The 10,785-nt window shown below is 38.9% G+C and overlaps 1 protein-coding gene across 9 annotated transcripts in view; it reads right to left on the bottom strand.

Moving 5' to 3' along the window:
• Positions 1 to 10,785, bottom strand: part of ATRNL1 (attractin like 1) — a 770,027-nt gene that overhangs the window by 44,779 nt on the left and 714,463 nt on the right. The gene's annotated exons all lie outside the window — the stretch shown is intronic.

The raw sequence follows: 10,785 nt of genomic DNA, 5'->3' as shown, positions 1-10,785 counted from the left end.
AGATAAAACCCTCTGGCTCAAAGTCCGTTTTACTGTTGCTGAGTCAGTGATTTTCAAACTTTATTGGCAGAAAACCAGCTTTTAAAAATCATACATTGCTAAGTGAATTCTTTTACTAGTATAAATATAAGTTATGTCCCTAACTTTTTAAACAGTTACAGTTAGAAAATATTTGTCATAAAGTCAATCAATGAAAATAATGGCTATAGCGCTAAACATAAAAATTTGAAATAAGAGGTCATGGATGATAGTCACAGTTATACTGGTCTCAGAGCCTGGCTTATTTCTGCTTTTCTTTTTGTTGCATAGTGTTTGGAAAATCCTGCATCACCCAGCTGTAAATTATAATAGATTTTTAACAGGTCACCTTGTAAACCAGGCTATTCCTCAACTAAGGTCATACAGAATCTTGACTGACATGAGTGGGAATTAAAGTCTATTAAATTCTATTTTATTACCACAATTATTTGTCAAGCCCCTTCTATATGGTAGGCACAGTGTTGGATGCCAAAAATTCCATGGTGCATATGACAGGCGTAGTTCTTGGCCTCAAGATAAGTGCTTTGAAAGGAGAAGTCCCAGGTCAGAAACATTCACTGGAGTGGAACATTTACACAGATGGATTTTTCCCCGTAGATATAAATGTATAGGGTCTAATTAACCTCTCATGGAAAGATTTTTCCCAGTTGAATATATTCTCACAGGTCATGGATTCTGGGCATCAGGCATAGACTGACTGGAATCCTTGAGAGACTAAAACCAAGATTTTCTCCACCTACCCTCCTTCACTCACTCACCACTGAATCTCTACTATGGTTTTGGTTACTTGGGTGGTGGGATAGTTACTTTAAGGGCTGGGAACCGTTCCTTTTCTAGCCTAAGTATGAGCTCAGAGTTGGAATAACTTGAGGTTCCTCTGAACTTTTTGGACTCTTTCAAAATTATGCTGCAATTTATGAAGCCACCGAAGGAACTACATCCATCCAAGTTATAGACAGTCTAGGATGAAGCTGCTAAAGAAACACGAACTCCTGTAGGTATCAAGAACTGAATAGCTGGCTGGCACTGAGCAGCATAAAAAAATTGGAGAGAGTGAACTCTAGATGTTTTAAATTTTTTAAAAAATTCAGTAGGGCAGGAGAATCTGATTGCATACTTTATTTTCTTATTTTCTTTATTTTCTTTGCGTTTCAATTTGTAAAGTATAAATATTTGGACTTAAATTTCTTTCCAGGAGTTTGAAAACATGAGTGGGTTTATAGTCCAACTGAGGGCACCTTTCCGTTGGCAGTCTATTATTAAAGTGTCTTAATGGTGTTTGATCTCCACAACCTGTCACGTGCTTTATTAGAAACAAGGCTATACATAATTTGGAATGAGGAACAGGAAATGGATTTTCAGTCTTGGCGATAGCATTGCCCTGCAGCTATTTAATTGATATACGGTTTTCATCAATTTCCAAGCTTTCGGGGAGGAAACATCTACAATGGCCCTCAGTGATTCCATGATGATTCCCGAAGGAGCAGCAGTTGGTACTGGGAGACTGGCCAGATGGGACAGACTGCTCTCATAGTTTGCTGATACCTTACCCTAAGGGCAATAACCACGTTCACTGCTAGTGGGAGAACACATAGCTGCGTGTGGTGGCCCAGAAAGGTGATGGTCAGCTCTCCTACACAGTTGTGTGACAGCCCCAATGGCCACCCCTTGGGTCCAGCGCCATGTTCACAGATGCCAGGCTTCTGCCAGGTTGCTCCCAGCCAGTGCTGAGCTTGGTGGGGGTCCTAGGGCAGCCTGCTTCCTGCCTGATAAGAGACCTCTTGAGGACTTTCCCATTGGCCTGGGGAAAGCTTTCCTAGAATCCCATCATGCCTACCCAGTCGTTCTTCCTTCTGCACCCCTCTCACAGGTGTCAGATGTAATCCAGGTCTGAGGCTCTCTTTCCCCACTCATGCTTCCTCCCTGCATCCTTCACAGGCATTTCCCCCAGTAAAACGCTTGTGCATCTAATCTCATCTTGGTGCTGGCTCCTCAGGGGATCTGAACTAGCACACTGGAGTAGGTTAGGGGAAACAAAAGCATTTTAGAAACACTAATGTTAAAATAAAATGCCTGTGGTACCCTCCTCATTGTCATCCCCACTTGCCCCAACACCAGTTTTCATTGGATACATTGCTCAAACCACTCCACAATACCAAGTATGGGAAAAGGTGGGGTTTGGTGAGAAAACAATAAATAAAGATGATTCTTTAGGGAATTCTGACCAGAGCAGACCCTCTCTTTTGTCTTTAGGGATGCCAAGACAAAAGAGAGGGTATTAAAGGTGACAAACAGAGGACAGGGCTACAGTCACATTTTAAGCTAAAAAAGGAACTCTGGCTGCACAACTTTTGGCTCCCAAGAAAGTTACAGGTAATGCTCTGAAGCAGGGAATTTGTCACAGCTAAGAAAGGAAACAATTAAAATAGGAACTTCTCAGAAGCCTCTTCCAGGTCAGTACGAATAGTAGCAACATTCCAGAGATAGGGCTCCACCGTCATGGGAAGAGAGAGACTCGAAGCAGAAAATGATGCTAGTGAGCCTGGTTTTTCTAGGAAATCAAAGTCCAGGCTAAGGAGGTGGAGGACAGACTGAAAGATACCAAGGAGAGGGCTGTTCTTCTGAAGAGTGCTTCTTCTATCTCTGAAGCATGTGTTGTGAACTGAAGTTTGGCCCTTGCCTTCAGCCTCTACATGGATTAAATCATGAGCCACTGTAGCTGCCAACTAGCAGCACCCCCTTGAGTGGAGCTCAGGGTGATCAGCAGGAGGGAGGCGCTCTCTGCGCTGGGAAAACTGGAAGAACAGGTCTTCAGATAGTCAGATATTTTTAGGGGAAGATTTTATGTGCTCAATTCTTGCATCTCCTCATATCTAGAAAAACGCTAAAATCCTTTGTGGTGATGTCTGCCCCTTCTAACTGGTAGCAACTAACCTTCAGGAGATCAGCAGCAAACTTTTGTAAAATGCATGTATGGCTGCATGCACCTTCCCCTCCCCTTTATCATATCCTGATATTCCCCTTTTTCCTCCTTAGGTGGTATTTCAGCCCCAAGGCGGTAGTTAAGGATAATCTGTGAATGCAGTCACCTCCAAGGGTAACAGCTGGTGAGTTCTACAGGATACTGGCCCTGATAGCAGAGGTGCATATCAAAGGAATGATTTGAAAGAGCCCAGGCCTCTTTTGTGGCGGCTCCCTGGCCTCTGTTGCAAAAACTCCTATATATCCTAGCTCCTCCCTCCCCGCCTCGGAGTGGTTTCTCAGGGCTACCTGAGATGCTGTCTTCCAGGCTTAAGTCCTAATTTTGCCCCAAATAAAACTTAACTCTCAACTTTCGGGTCTTTCAGGTTGTGAATTCTTTAAGTCGACGTTTTCAAAGGTTAAAATCTAATTTGAACTCAACATTCCCCAGATGGCAAATGAATGTGTCAATATTTTTTAAGAAGAGATGACGGCACGGGGACCTAGTCACACTTTAAATAATTGAACTCCTAGGCCATTAACCAAAACATGACGTGCTGAAAGAGAAACTTCTTCAACTGGTGTCAGATTATATTGGCTGACAGTGTAAAACTTTCCTAAGGTACAAGAGAGCCAAGAGGATCGCAGGATTCAGAGGCTACGCTGAGAAGTCAGAAGCAGTTTCCCGATTTTGATAGATTTCAGGCAAGACGTGTCAAAAGATAAGCTTGACATGGACAGCTCGTCTCCCTTGGAAATTAAGCTTCTGTGTACAGAGTTCTTCAGGTAACCAATTCCTACTTTTCACCTCTGCCTCCAAAAGCAGGTCTCACAGGACTCTGCTTCAGCAAAAACCTGTCAAACCCTCCAGCTGCTTTTCATTACTGAATTCCTTCTCTAAGTTGTGTCATTGGTGTTAGAATAACAAATTCGCATCCGATTGATCTGTGGAGGAAGGAACTGCCTCAAAATTATTCACTGATTTTCTTTACTATACAAACAAGTCAAAAGCGTAGGGGGAAAACACATTTGCGAATTGAGCTGTTTGCTTTTTGTGTAGCTTCTCTAGAGAAAAACATGGAGCCATTCAGTCCAGGTTCTGCTTTTTTTTTCCCCCCACTTTCTAATCCGAAGGCTGCGCTCATTTCCATGCAAGTATTTCCCTTCCATTAATGTTAATGGAAGTCACTCTTGTGTATCAAGGGGAGAATAGACCCCTTTGTCTTTTTAATTGGTCCTATAAAACAATAAACGAATGTACTATGTGAGTTCTATCTAGAAATAAATTCTGGCCATCTATACTCTGCTGCTTTAAAAAAAAACATTTTTTTAAAAGAAGATAACATGTAGCTTCCTGGTTGGACACTAGCTGGAAACCAAATACATAAAAAAGTACATCAAAATTAAAAGGATAATAGGTAATTTCGTTCTTTAGGGAGATGATGTTGCTAAGTGTGTCTGCAGAGCATGGGGCAGAATACAAAGCACAAATCGCCTGTTAAGATGAAGCAATTGCAACCGCAATTTAATGGAGGACAAGAAAGCAATTAACAGTGTAAAGTCATTGATGCGAAGGATAGACCTCGAGATTAGAATCTTATTAAAACAAAGGCTGGTACAACTTGATTATAATGAGTAAAGTTGAAAGATCTCCAAAACAATCTCAGAGTGCAGATGTGGAAAAGAAAACATAATTTACCCTATTATTATACTTTGGGCCCCATAAACTGCTGATAGCATTGGGATATTTCACAGATCAATATCTCAAACAAACTGGACAGGGCTGCAAAAGGCTTGAACCCTCTGGGACTTAATTCTGCAGGACTGGACCCAGGGATCCAGGGGCATTTTTTTTTTTTTTTCTTTCTTAAATTCTTTTCCTCTCTGGCCTTTTTATAATGGCATCACTTAAGACTGTTTTGCAGGTCCGTGTAGAGATACACAGTGGTTTGAGATGAACTGAGCTGTAATCTTCTGACACTTCTCTTACTGATTCAATATTTTAAGATAAATATCATACAAGGAACAACAGTGAGGAAGAGGCAAAGGGCACCAGATTAAATGATGAATAAAACACAGCCTAAACCCCTGCAATCAATTAACAGTTATCATTTTGGTTTGTCAACCTTTCCAAGTTGGTATAAAAATCCTTCTTAAATAGACTCTTAAGAATAAGTTAAATATTTTTTTTCACTCAAGTATGTACCATCTATTTAATTAAAATAGACTTGAATGAGGCTCAATTTTTCCATCAATTTTTAAAGACTAATTTTATATTTTACAAGCCATTTTAATAAATGTCATAAGTATATTTTATAAATTGAAATATATTTGCTTCTATGTTTAATGGGGCCATTTCATGTGTCCTTGCTAGATAAAGAAAAATGTGGCCTAAAAAGAGAGAACTTTTTTCAACAAAATCTTTAGATAGTAGGACCAAACATTAATTAATTAACTCTTTTGAGTATGACTTTAATATATCGATCAATTTACAGTCTCTCCGGCAGTATACAGGGGTCCATATATCTTTGCCATTATTTTATACTGGCAAACCTAGTCATGTCCAATCAGGTGAATGATCTTTGTAGCTCTAATTTGCATTTCATTGATTGCTAGTGAAATTGAGCATTATTCATATGTTTACTGAACATTGATATTTCCTCTTCTGTCATATGACTGTTAGATCTTTTGCCCTTTTCTCACTGTATTGTTAGTCTTTTTGTTATTGATTTGCAGGTGTTCTTTATATATTTTGGATTATCATACTTACTAGCTGAAGCAGTATAATGCACCATTCAAGTGGTTAAAAGAACAAATTTTGGAGCCAGTCTGCCTAGGTTCAAATCTCAAATTTACCACCTACCATGTGGACATGAGTAAGTTTCCTAACCTCTCTGTGCCTCAGTGCTATCAATAAAATAGGGATGATAACACAACTTGACTCACAGGATATTGTGAAAATGAAGTTCATTAATATAGGCAAGTAATCTAGCACATAGTAAGCACTCAAGAATTACTAAATACTGGAGTTCCCGTCATGGCTCAGCGGAAACGGATCTGATGAGCATCCATGAGGATGCAGGTTTGATCCTTGGCCTTGCTCAGTAGGTTAATGATCCGGTGTTGCTGTGAGCTGTGGTGTAGGTCGCAGACATGGCTCAGATATGGTGACTGTGGTATAGGCTAGCAACTACAGCTCCACTTTGACCCCTAGCCTGGAAACCTACATATATGGCAGGCGTAGCCCTAAAAAAGACAAAAAAATAAAATTAAATTAAAAAGAAAAGAATTACTCAATACTATTATTTGCCAGTTATAAATTGATAGATGTTTTAATATAGTTCCTGTGTTGTAATTTATCTTTTCCTTTTTTTTTTTTTTTTTTTGGCTATGTGCACAGCATATAAAACTTCCCAGGGCAGGGATCAAACCTGAACCATATCAGTAACCCATGCCACAGCCATGACAATGCTGAGTCCCTGCTAGGCCACCAGAGAACTTCCTATCATTTCATTTTGTAGTAAAGTCTTTTGATGAACAGAAGTTGTATAATACCATTGAATTAATAATTTTTTTCATGGTTTGAGCTGTATATGAAAGAAATCTCTCCCTTCTTTCAAAGTTGTTAAGACCTTGTGTAGATTGTCTTCTAAATATTTTGTTTTACCTTTCATTAAAAAAAAATTAAGCCGCATGGCATTAATTTTGAGTTATGATGTGAGATAGGGGCCTAATTTCATTTTTTAAATATGGACAACCAATTTTCCAACACCATTTGTTGGAAAGTCCATTTCTTTCCCACTTGTCTGCAGTCCAACTTTGTGATGAATCAAGTTTCTGGATATGTATAGATGTTCAACATTTTATTACTAGTTCACATACCTGTGTTGTGCCAATACCATATTGTCTAAATTGTCAGAGTTTTATAATAATTCTTAAAATCCTGATAAGCAAGTCTCTGCACTTTGGTTTTTGGGGGAGTGCCCTGGCTAGTTTTGGCTCTACAATCAAGTTTTAAGGAGAAAATATTGACTTTTTTGAGGGGGAAAATTCTCCTAGTGGGTTATTTTATAATGTTCTATGTGGCTCTTGAGCTTCTTTCAACTGTCAATCACCTAAGACTATTATTTTCTTTCTACAAAGATGATTTCTTATAGAAAACAAAAAATACAAGAGCAAAAGTAAAAATTGTCCTAAGTTCCATATCCCAAGACAATCACCATCAACAATTTTTGCATATCTTCCAGACTTTTCTTTAACATGCACACCTATATGTATTATAGGTATATTAAGGTACAAATTTTACATAGAGTTTCATATTATACATTGTTTTGCTTCTCCTTTTTCTGTAAAACTCAACAACAACACTGTAGAGATCTTTCCATGCCAATGCAAGTTGTCATACTTTTCAAAAAATTTTTTTATTAGTTGGCTTTGCTCCAATAACAACCTCAACAGTTCAGTGCCTTAAAACTACAAATATTTATTTATTGCGTACATGGCATGGCTGGGGTTGGGGGTCATTTGCTATGGCTCTGCTCCCCATGTTGTCAGCAGAGGGAAAAGTAAGGCAAAGACATGTCCTCACTCTCAAAGCTTCTTGGACAGGGTGTGTGTTGCCTCCACTCACAACTGTTTGGAGGAGGCCTGACACCGATAGGTAGGTCAGTACACCACTCCCACAAGAGATACTGCACACCGCAGAGGGCAGGATATTCTTCTATTTCAGAGAAGCAAATGTGGGACCAGTATACCAATCCACCACAGTGATGGTTACACAGTATTTCATTGTACACATCAGAGGGTGAAAACTGGTGTTTTGTTAAGTCAAATCTGACATATATTATAGACCCACGTAATATATGTAAATAAAAGCCACACAGTGTTTTCTTTTATCTTCAGGTTTCAGAATCCAGTTTCCAGCTTCTCTCAGAGAAAAAATGAGAAAATCTGGCAGCCTGGCTCAGCATTATCTCATGGCAACAAAGAGCTGGAGCTGAGAGTGGCTGTTCCCTTGAGAAAGTAACTGCCCTCCTGTTCTCTAGAGTTCCCATCGCTCCCTATTTCTTCACCCCTACCCACTTCCTTCATTTAACTCTCATCAGAATCCTCCTACGCATTTAAGCTTTTTATATCTGCCTAGATAAACTGTATCTCCTTCTGATTAACATTCACGGTATTTCTAATTTTTCATTATTATACAAAATACTAAAATCAACAGCCTTGAATCTACCCTTGAATACTCATTCAAATACTGTTAATTCCTAAGCGAGATTGATAAAGGGCGTTACACGTTTTGATAAATATTGCCAAACTGTCCTACCGACAGTGCATGAGCATGTCCCTTTCTTCAAACATTGCTAACACTGAATATTGTGACATTGTTTCTCCTTTGCTTATCTAATAGGTCATAAAAGATCATTTATTATAGTCACAACTTGCATTTCTTTAATTATTAGCAGAACTGAATACATTTTCATATTTTTACAAGCCATTCCTATTTCTTTCTTTGGTACATATGTTTGTCACTTCCTATTCACTTCTTTTGCCTAGGCTCCTATTGGCACATTAAAAATTAATTAATCAGGACACTATATTAGGAATATTGACTCTGTTATAAATGCTATAAATAGTCTGTCGGTTGGGTTTTAATCTTTCATCGTGGATTTGGTTATGGAATTTATGTGTCAGTACTGCAGTCACAGCCATTAGTTTTTCCTTTGTGGGTCTTCTCAATTAAAAGTTATAAAAATGTTTATTCACATTTTGATTTAACATATTTATGTGTATCTTTTTACAGTATCATGTTTTATCCATCTGGAACTTATTTTAAAACAAGGCATAATACATGAATTCATATTTTGTAAGAGTATAAGGCTCTGATACTATTATTGAAAAATCATCCTTATACTTATTTGATATTCTTTATTATTGCACTAATTACCATATATTTTGTGCATATTTATGTACTCTATTTTATTGATCTGTGATTTAGTCTAAGCCCCACAGGGTTTTTAATTTCTATAGCTTTATGTTTTAATGTATTGAATAATTATTCTTTTCTCATTATTATTTTTCCAGGCTTTTACTAGACATTGTTATACCTTTATTGTTTTAAATAAACTGTATAGTCATTTTGTCAAGATGTCCTTTTACTGAGATTTCTCTGTTAGATTTTGCATTATGGTTATACTTGCTTCAGAAGAAGTCAACCTATTTCTCTAAGCACTGAGATAGTTTCATTAGCATTTGAATTACTCTGTTCTTAAAGGTTTAAAAACAATTTGCCTATAAAATCATGTGGATCTAGCACTTTTTAAAGCATATACTTAAAACAGCTTTCTAAAATTATTTTGTGATTATTGGTCAATTTCTGATTTCTAATTTGTAGGTCATGTGTTTCTTTACAATTCAATAGTATAGCACAGGGATAAAAATTATCCAAAAATACGTATTATACATTAGAAAGACAACATATCACTGGATTCGTACCACTGGGCAACATGGCTTTCTTTCTTTTTTTTTTTTTTTGTCTTTTTGCCATTTCTAGGGCCACTCCTGAGGCATATGGAGGTTCCTAGGCTAGGGGCCTAATCACAGCTGTAGTTGCCAGCCTACACCAGGGCCACATCAATGCAGGATCCGAGCCTTGTCTGCGACCTACACCACAGCTCACGGCAACGCCGGGTCCTTAACCCACTGAGCGAGGCCAGGGATCGAACCCGCAACCTCATGGTTCCTAGTTGGATTCGTTAACCACTGAGCCACGACAGGAACTCACTTTTTTTTTTTAATCTCTATTGAATGTATTAGAGGAACGGATTAGGGAAATACAGTTTGTGGATGGTGATGATGATGAAAGCAATAGTGAAAATAATTTAGAGAAAGCTAACTGGGCTTCTACACGCTTCCCATTTTCTCATTCTACGATCCCTTTCTTGGTTTATGGAATCATCATCCATGTGGTTGATCAAGTTAGCAAACATAGAGCCATCTTTTCTGACTTCACACATGCTCTTTCCTCTGTCTGGCAACATCTCTGCTCCCTATTTGAGCCTCCTGACAAAGTCTTTACATCTTTTTGAGACCCAGTTCCAGCACCCGCTCCCCTGTGAAGGCATCTATGAATCCTCTTGTGTACGTCACCTTTAAATTATGCCCACGGAACCAAATGCCACGAGCAAAAAGGAGAGGGAACACCTAACTGTCTAGAGTTGGTTTCCTTCATAGGACATTAACATCTTCCAGTACAGAGTCTGGTTCTTAGTCACCTTTTATCTGCCCGTTGTTTCGCGGTGTCTTGCATATAGCAGATGTTCATGGAGTGTTTGCTGAATGCACAAAGCAGGCGTGGTGGCTCTCCTGGATAGAAGGGGCACAGGGAGGCAGAAGATGCTTCACTCTGCTCAGATGGAAGAGTCACACACAAAAACGGGGAGGAAGTGATCATAAGCCCTTGCTGGAGCGTCCCAGAGCTGAAAGTCATGCATTCACATTAGAACAGCAGGATACTCCCAGACCGTGTGCAACAAACATACGGCTGGAGGAGTAACTTTTCGGCAGCTGGGAAAGCACTGTACTAGAGAATTCCAACCAAACCTCTGGGATATTCAGCTCTGTCCCCAGTGGACCAGTGTGAATTTGTTCCTTCCGTACATACACCCTCCTTGGGCTTGGTACCTCTCGTTTCAGATCATGCAAATCTCTGAACATTTGTGCCAAACTTGTGAAGGCAAAAAATGCTCGTTTTACTTTACTTTTTAAAAATGATCTTTGGAGGAACTA

This window comes from Sus scrofa, chromosome 14, assembly GCF_054392235.1.
Source record: "Sus scrofa isolate SSC_HxYL_T2T_F1_AM1 chromosome 14, Sscrofa_HxYL_maternal_Yorkshire_Landrace_v2.0, whole genome shotgun sequence".
Lineage (NCBI taxonomy): Eukaryota > Metazoa > Chordata > Mammalia > Artiodactyla > Suidae > Sus > Sus scrofa.
Note: the sequence above shows the minus strand (reverse complement) of the source record. Positions and strands in the feature narration are given on the sequence as shown.